Below are 9,952 nucleotides of genomic sequence, written 5' to 3' on the forward strand. Positions count from 1 at the left end.
GGGGTATGATTTCCGAGGATTTGGGGTGGGGTGGTGGGAACTGTTTTCCCAAGGTTTTGGGTGGGTCCGGTGGGGCCAGTGGGGCCAGTTGGACAGTTGTCCCATCACTTTCCCCCTACTTATATATCTTTTAAGTATCTTACCAAATCTTCTTGAAGATATTTGTCAGAATCCGTTTGCGGATATATTTAAAGCTTTTGTTTATGATTCTTTTCACTATACACAATAAGGAATGCTTTACGTACGTTTACCCTGTCATTACGACATAGAAATTCCGATGAATACTTTTCTTTTTGTCAGATTTTGGCTCTAGATATGTTCAATTTTTGTTGTTTTCATTTTCCATCAATAACCAAAATTTAAATTTGAAGAAAGAATGTTTCTGTTGGTCTATATTCTATATTTCAAAATGTTTACAAATCTTTATTCAAAGATTTCTAGGGACTTGTCTGGTGACAGGTAATTAGTCTCAGAGAAATAAGCAGTATCATCTGTCCTAAGGTTAAGCCACCCTCTCCGAGTACATCTTCCGGATTAATCCGATCTGTTACGTATCTAGTGCTACGTGGACAATGTATAGACTATGACAGGATGTCCGCCATCGTCCGGTCAATGTTAAGGTATATCCGCCATCCTTCGTAATCCCTTCCCAACTCCACGGTCAAAGTAGGTTCCACGGCCAAAATAGGTACCCTAGGAGGAGCTCATCCTCTACCCGTTCAAAGTAGGAACTCATAGTAGTATATCCTATACTACTAATACCTATTTACCAATTTACGAAATGTGAGAAGAGGACGGATTATTGACAAGGAAGTGTTGAAGTGAAACGGTTATCATAAAGAGTATGAACTAAAACGTCTTCAATTAAAGATAACCAATTTAGAATGATAAAATGTTGGGTCAAACTTTTGTAAAGGAACAATTGTACTGTCTCATATCACATCGATGTTTAAGTTTTGCACAGTTTCTCCAGAACACGTATTTGATCCATACACTGGCTTAAAAGATGCAAATATCGAAATGCACTAAGGGAATGAAAAGTTGTAAAGAATTAAGAAACACAACTGAGTAAAAACCTCACCCTCTTCCTTTCGAATGCCTCTTGAAAATACTCTACTTGTTCAGACTGGGAAGTTTGTATCTCCTTTTATCTATCTATCAAAATGTTAGAACCTCCGTCTCTCAAAAAAGTGTTACACTATTTTGTACGTAAAGCTTCCCAACAGAGTAGTAATAATTAGGGATCCAACTTAACTTTTATTCCTTTTTCTTACCTAAGGGTAAAGAAACATCTTATCCTAGTTTTACTCAATGCAATACAAGGTGACGTTGTTTAAAGGTTAAGTAGACGACCCAGGGCTTCCGATACATGATTACATTCCCAATTTACATCCGACAGCAGGTAATGAAGGGTACCTACTATTGAACGCTTTAATTCTCCTTGTCGTTAATGATGTCAATAATGTGCTGAGTTATAAGTTTGTTACATTCTTTAAAAGAAGTAGAAAGAAGGATGGTCTCACCATTTACCAACGCCAATTGTGTGTTAAACACTAACAATACACCATTAATGAGATCAACACATAGTACGACATCTTTGTAGAACTAAGTCGTCATCGGCTTTGTTGTATCTTAACTAAAGATGTGTTTCCTCTACTCTACCATGGAACGATCTCAATACTGAGTAAAGGTATGTGCACTAAATATAAGTCTACATTTTATTGTTTCGAGTTTTTGTCTATATATGAAAGACATACTCCTTAGCTGTAAATATTGTACATTTTATCATATATTGTATCTTGACCAAGTGTAAGATGAGCTCAATGCTCAATATATTATCAAGAATAAATAAAGCCTTTATTATTATTATATTATTATACTCATGTGTGTAAGCGCACAAGCCAGCACCTAAAAACTCTTTAACTGATATATATTGATATATTTATAGTGGTATCCAGAATCAGAAGCCTAGGTTGTTCTCGAAACCCTCTAAAGACAATTCTACTAGAGTTCGTCGGTTAAAGGAAACCGTTGGGTAAACCTGGCGTACTGATGAAGGGTGAGCTTTGTTCTAGGCGTGTGCCATTTTGTTGCCAGTACCAGAAGTCCCGATATGACCAGCCGCTCCTTTGATTTGACCTCGTAGATGAACTTTGCGGTTGTCGTTGGGGAAGCCAAGGACGCGTATCGACCGGAATACTTGGTCTCAACCCCTTGTTATCTGTCCATTGTCTCTATGCAATTTCTTCCTATGCTCATACTCCCGGAATACTTTGTCTCAACCCCTTGTTATCTGTCCATTGTCTCTATGCAATTTCTTCCTATGCTCATACTCCCGGAATACTTGCTCTCAACCCCTTGTTATCTGTCCATTGTCTCTATGCAATTTCTTCCTATGCTCATACTCCCGGAATACTTTGTCTCAACCCCTTGTTATCTGTCCATTGTCTCTATGCAATTTCTTCCTATGCTCATACTCCCGGAATACTTTGTCTCAACCCCTTGTTATCTGTCCATTGTCTCTAGTAAATTTGTTCCTATGTTCATATTCCCGGAATACTTGGTCTCAACCCCTTGTTATCTGGCCATTGTCTCTAGTAAATTTGTTCCTATGTTCATACTCCCGGAATACTTGGTTTCAACCCCTTGTTATCTGTCCATTGTCTCTAGTAAATTTGTTCCTATGTTCATACTCCCGGAATACTTGGTCTCAACCCCTTGTCATCTGTCCATTGTCTCGATGTAATTTCTTCCTATGCTCATACTCCCGGAAGACTTGGTCTCAACCCCTTGTTATCTGTCCATTGCCTCTAGTAAATTTGTTCCTATGTTCATACTCCCGGAATACTTGGTCTCAACCCCTTGTCATCTGTCCATTGTCTCGATGTAATTTCTTCCTATGCTCATACTCCCGGAATACTTGCTCTCAACCCCTTGTTATCTGTCCATTGTCTCTAGTAAATTTGTTCCTATGTTCATACTCCCGGAATACTTGGTTTCAACCCCTTTTTATCTGTCCATTGTCTCTATGTACTTTGTTCCTATGCTCATACTCCCGGAATACATTTGGTCTCAACCCCTTGTTATCTGTCCATTGTCTCTATGTAATTTGTTCCTATGCTCATACTCCCGGCATACATTTGGTCTCAACCCCTTGTTATGTGTCCATTGTCTCTAGTAAATTTGTTCCTATGTGCATACTCCCGGAATACTTGGTCTCAACCCCTTGTTATCTGTCCATTGTCTCTAGTAAATTTGTTCCTATGCTTAAACTCCACCTTAGGATTTTAAATTCTGAGTTAAAATCATAGTTTGGTTGACACTTCGGTATTCTGTTGTTTTTTCCCGCCATAAAAAAGTCCCTCTTCGAAGTTCACGTTAAGATGTCGTCTTCGGTTCGGACATTACCATGATGTAAGCAATTATTGAGGATTTGTCATCTTCAAGCAAACCAACAAGCCATACATACATAGCACAGCATGTGTGAAGGCGATAAAAAGGACCGGATCACTAGCCCTGCACCATTGGGTAAAGGGGTTGGTAGCCATATTAAAAGACTGTCCAACCCTAAGCATTACTATATCGCTACAAATGCCATTGCTCTTATGATGATGTCATCGTTTATGACGTCACAATAGCGTTGGACACCACTATACTTTTACCGTTTTACAATAGAAATTCATTCAAGCCAGTTTTTTCCTTTCTGTATTGATGTGTATTCTATTTTTAATTATGTCTAATTTAAATGTAGATATATGTACCGAACTGCTTACGTGCATATTACTATAATGCAGCTGGCATTCCTTTTGTTTTTTCCTTGTCATAAGAAAGAAGTTCAGAGTTTTCTGTTAGCCATTGCTATCTGGTTTGATAATATAATAACAATTTCCTGCAAATATAAATATACGATAATTGCATTCACTTTGAACCTTGTAATATTTCAACACATCTGTTAATAGTGCGCGTGACCTACGATGGGGTGTAATTGACTGTTGCTATATGATTGACGTGTGTACGTGACTTATCGAAGTGTAACTCATCACCCAGTACTGAAGACGTCTTTTAGGGGGTATAATTTGTATAAAAATCACGACAGTGACGCTGACGCATTATACAGATCTACTGTAATCACTGAAGCGGCAAGTGAATTATATATTCATTAGTATTATTACAGGAGTCTGGACGTTTTCACTAAAGAGTGTCCTGTGAGAAAATTCCATCAATCGAAACAGACATGTGTAATTTATCATTATCAATGGATGCATTTCAACTTGTTCAAAACGAAGAAACACATGCATTGTATCGCTCTGATTTGTATATTTTGGTTCATCGTGCAGTGTTATCCAAAACGTTAAACAGTGATTTTATTTTGAGAATAAGGTTTTGTATTGTATTACCGAATCTTATAGGTGCCAGCAAATGTGTATCTTTTACATTTATCACTTTATATTAACATTTGCGCTGCAACCCACAATATGAACATTTCCAGCAGAAATGCATTCCATTTGGGTATGAAAGTAAAAACTCTCGTGACGTAACAGGTGGTTTACTTATGACGTCATAGATTAATCTTGTTCAATGTGAGCTTGTCGTTTCGCTTCAGATAACATGGAGAATGCCCCTGCGCCAAACGTTCAAATGACTACGGTTCCGTCAAAATTTGAATTGGACGATACGACAGATTACTCTCAGAATGTGAAGGAAAGACCGAAACGGATTCCGATTGGAATTGTTCACGTATAAAATTTTCTTAATACACGAATTATCTTTTAAAATTTTGTTCATTTAAGTTACGTTTTGAAAACTATACATCATCAATTTTGATTATTGACAAAGTTAGAGTTAGACTAACAGTTACATTTAGGTACCACAGTTTCAATACGAAATAATAAAGATAAGTTTTGTGTAAAGCGTTCATATCTGGACATTGAAATAATATATATAACTAATAACTATAAATGAATATTAAAGTGATACCTGGTTATTCTACTGAATTGTGCGCATTCTAAACGCCTTGTTCCTCATATCAGGCACCTCAAGCAAATACAATCCGATTTAACGGAGATATGTGATTCAGATACATAGGTAGTATAAATAAGTTTAGCTGGGAAACGTCCGTTGGTAGCCCTTTTAACCTCTTTGGTGTATCTAAATTAATTTGTGTCTGGGCTTAATCCTTACAATAAAATATTTATAACATCAATGTTTAATTATTATCTATATATATTTAAGCTAAGTATAGACACACATGATTCTATCCAGGTATCAACCTACGTCTAGCTATGTAAATTTCTCCTATTCCATGCAGTAATGTACTATAATTTACACAGAATATGGGCTGTGAATCGTATACACGGTTTGTACCGCCATTGTTGAAAATTTAAAGCAGTGTCATTAAAACGTTACACTTGAGAAAGCATACTAACACCTAATGCCATTTACGTCTTTATTAACTAAACATATTTAAATTGGAATTGTCAACGTTCTATATACATGTACTTTCTGATCTTATCACAAGTTGGCAAATCGTGGGGAGAAACAGCAATCCGGGAACTTATATTTTTCAGAAGCGGTATGAAATTTGTGTATGAATATACATCCATGTAAAAAGGGGATGTCGTTTGCCTTATATAAGAGTTACATGTATATATGAATTTTATGAATAGTGCTTTTAGTCTTTGCTTCGATTTTATCTCAAAAACATTGTACTTCAGCCTAACTGATCAAACGATTCAACGATATATATGCACTACTTCAAATCTTGTATGGACAAACGAATGTAGCACGAATGAAAGTAGACTGGTCATAATAGTGATATTTTATTATAACAGCTGCTAGTCAGCTCATTAAAATGTAATTACAAAGTAAGTTAATGAATAAAGAAGCACGCAACGACCCGGGACAACAGCTCATGTGTGATCTGCTAGGGTGTAAAAATCAATACACATTCCATAGTAACAGATGTCTGCGTGATACAATGGTAAATATATATACGGAGGTGTTATATACCTCGTACGGTCTATACGGCGATGGGTATGTCGAACAGAAACGCTGCATGGGGACCGAGAAAAAAAGGCCACACTGTCACCATATGGTCGCATTGACTGCCAAAACGAAAAGAACGTTACATTGACTTACAATACATAACATAAGTGTTTGGATGAAGTAGCCATAAGGAAAATAATTTTAAGATCAAGTTCTTTATTTCGAAATTTATTTATAGTTTTACATCATCATCATCATCATCATCATCATCATCATCATCATCATCATCATCATATCATCATCGTCATCATATCATCATCATGATCATCATCATGATCATCATATCATCATCATCATCATCGTCATGATCATCATCATGATCATCATCATCATCCTCATCCTCCTTCTCCTCTTATATCAAACCCCACTCCATACGGTACACCTCCGTGCGATACTATAACAGACTACACAAAGTTTTAGACGACATCTAAGTTTTCTTTCTGAACATTACGGGTACATTGATCACTATTGCAGGATAAGATACTATATCATACAAAATGAAGTATAATATCGTAACTGGAGAAGTATTTAACAAACTCCAGCTGTTCCTATTCAGGTCTAAACAGCTGATGGAATCGACATAACAGATAATGCGAGCGGGACTCTCAAATTCAGAAAACAGTGCAGGTATAATATTGAATAACAAACAAATGCTGTTAGAGCTAAAATATACAGTATCATGGAATGATATTGAAAATAAAATTTCATATATGAAAAGAACAAATTTGAAATCTAGCCCTGTCATTGTGCACGAACTTATGATAACATAACATCAGCTATACGCTCCAGCAAACAAATTGATCTCAGACGTTTACGAGGATAAGAATAAACCCACTCTAGCCGGAAGTTTAAATGAACCTCTTTAGTCGCCTTGTACATGTAGAGGTATATCCAGTCCTCTTGCTATGTGTTTAGTGGCCACACTTCCCTAGCACTCGAAGGTACGTTACCTTGAATACCATTCGATAGGATGTTTTGAAAACTAACAGGAATGCTTCTTCATTGTAAATACGCACCTTGAGAATAGGGAAAGAGGAAAAAACAAAAAAACACTTATACCAGGCCACAGTATAATAATATTATAATATATAATTTTAAGATAAAAAAAAAATCAGGCCTTTTAATAATACACATACACATGTCGAGGAAACATTAGTAATTGGACTCTAACACACGTCCCTCTCGGCTTGGTCTTTTCCCATACATGAAGCATCTTTTATCATTATCGCAAAAGAACGGCAAAGTTAAGGAATGGCCGCCAATTCATCAAAGGATTCAAAAAGCTGACTGTCCATCGATCAATATAACCGTCTGAGGAATTCTATGTGTTTTCCCTAAATTCATTTTAAGTAAACCAAAAAGGCGGAAATAAATAGAGTAACAGCTGTTAATAGCGTTGATTATTAAATATGTCGACTATTTTCTTATAAATCCTCTCTTCAATTGAAGAAGACAAATTTGAAAAAGGTTAGGGAATAAAAGAAAACACACAGTGAGCTCAATAGGTAAGGGGACGAACCTGAATGTACTTTATAATAGGTAAGGGGACGAACCTGTATGTACTTTATAATAGGTAAGGGGACGAACCTGTATGTACTTTATAATAGGTAAGGGGACGGACCTGTATGTTCTTTATGATAGGTAAGGGGACGAACCTGTATGTACTTTATGATAGGTAAGGGGACGAACCTGTATATACTTTATGATAGGTAAGGGGACGAACCTGCATGTACTTTATAATAGGTAAGGGGACGAACCTGTATGTACTTTATTATAGGTAAGGGGACGAACCTGCATGCACTTTATAATAGGTAAGGGGACGAACCTGTATGTACTTTATAATAGGTAAGGGGACGAACCTGCATGTACTTTATAATAGGTAATTATAAGTACATGCATGCACTTTTGACCGAAACTAAGAGACTGAACTCCTGTAAATCCTCCACTTGTACCCGTGTTCGTCAGGAAAACAAAAACTCCCAAGGAGTTCCGATTTTCGATAATCAATGTAGACCGACTGACCCTCCAGTACTTCTTTTCTTCGCCAGGGTTCATTTATTTAGCTGGGCTGTTATTTGTGTTATGATCCTGACCAACGGGTGCTGATTGGTGAGTTCACTTCATTGGAAATGTGTATGAGATGAGGCGTTGGTGATCAATAAGAAACAATCAGCATTGCAAATATATTGAAATCAATTTTTAAATGTTTTGATTTAAAATAAATAGTTTCATAGTAGTCCAGTATTCTTAACGGGGCCCTGTGTTCATCGTTAAAAGTAACGGACACGTAAATCATCGGCTTGAAAATAGACATTCCCTATTTAAACAGCAAATATATAACCAACAATAGGTTATGTACAATTGCATTCATTGCGCATAAATATTGCTTCGTGGGAATTTTTAAGTTGCTGCCATATTCACTTTACAATATGGGAGAGACAGAAATACTACATTGACAAAACCATGTACAAAAAACACCAACGTACATCGGATGACCTTCATAAGGCTTTTAAAGGTCTCTGATTGACTGATTGACTGATTAACTGATTGACTGATTGACTGATTAACTGATTGACTTATTGACAAATTGTGTTTATTAGAGTTGGTTTAATTTTTCCGAGATACAGGAGCCGAATGAACTGGTTTTAACTAACCTGCCCTGGTTTGACAAATGGATGTTAAATGTTGATATGTCACGACTGAAACGATAAATATTTGTTTTGCTCGAGCCAAAGAACCACCCAACAAAGCCTTCACGGGCAGGTAGCACCTCAGTCATATCATCCAGGTTTAATATAAACAGTGTACTTAAAACCCACCCGGAAGACGATAAATGGGTCAACCTCACTACCTTTAATGATTGGAGGACAACAATCCAATGCCTACCATACACCGATTAATACAAGAGTATAGGGACGCAGACTCCCGTCGGGTTTATGAAGCAGTATACGTTATGTACTCATATACAACTTCCGGTATTCTGCGGTAACTACAGTTTATAGTGTTTATATTATAGTCGATTGGATTTTGTGTTATTTTAACAGAATTATCTTACATTCACTGCGTGTTCCCAGTGAAAAATACACGTATAGCTGAATTATAATCTTGCATAGCACTGTATAACTTACATTTTACAAATGTAGCAAAGTGTTTAGCAGATTCGATATGGCTGAGCAAAGATAGGTTCGCATTCACTGTCACTATCCTCTTTTCTGTAAATATTTGACCTGTGATAGGTCATACACTACATCATCTGTGTGAGGTATGCCACTAATGTCACCATAGATACCGATTAGTAGACATGTTTACTGGACCCGTGTTTATTGATTTTAACAAGATTTAGAAAGGAGAAGTATGGGCCTGCTGACAATATGGTACATCAATTTTACAATCAAGCAAATCGAAGTCCTGTTTAAGGTCCTATTTGTTCGTGTTGTTGTATACCTGAAAACATAGATCTATCATTGTGAGGCTTTTATATGTACATGTTTACGTTTTATTGTATTTTGCCTTCAGACCACCTTGTAATTATGTAATCGCGTAAATAAAGATTTGGATTTTAACTAACAGTATTAACATGATATTGTTTTGAGAATCCTAACATAACAACATTGTATATAATCTTTAGAGTTACACAATATCAGATAGCATGGCTCCCCTATCGACTCAACATTAGCTAACAGATATGCATAAGGCTGTTCCGTAACTAGGGCGAACTCATCTTGGTATAGCGAAGAACGCATGCATGGGGTTGCAAGGCATTCATTGGCATATAGATGGTCAGTTTACGTGTATTGGCTAATAAAGACGTGTTAATAAGATGGCCGAACGCTTAAAGTAATATATAATTAATAAATAACCGTATCAACATCTTAATTATGTACATAATGGACTGGTCATCTGTCTG

The sequence above is a fragment of the Mizuhopecten yessoensis genome, unplaced genomic scaffold, assembly GCF_002113885.1.
Source record: "Mizuhopecten yessoensis strain PY_sf001 unplaced genomic scaffold, ASM211388v2 scaffold10919, whole genome shotgun sequence".
Lineage (NCBI taxonomy): Eukaryota > Metazoa > Mollusca > Bivalvia > Pectinida > Pectinidae > Mizuhopecten > Mizuhopecten yessoensis.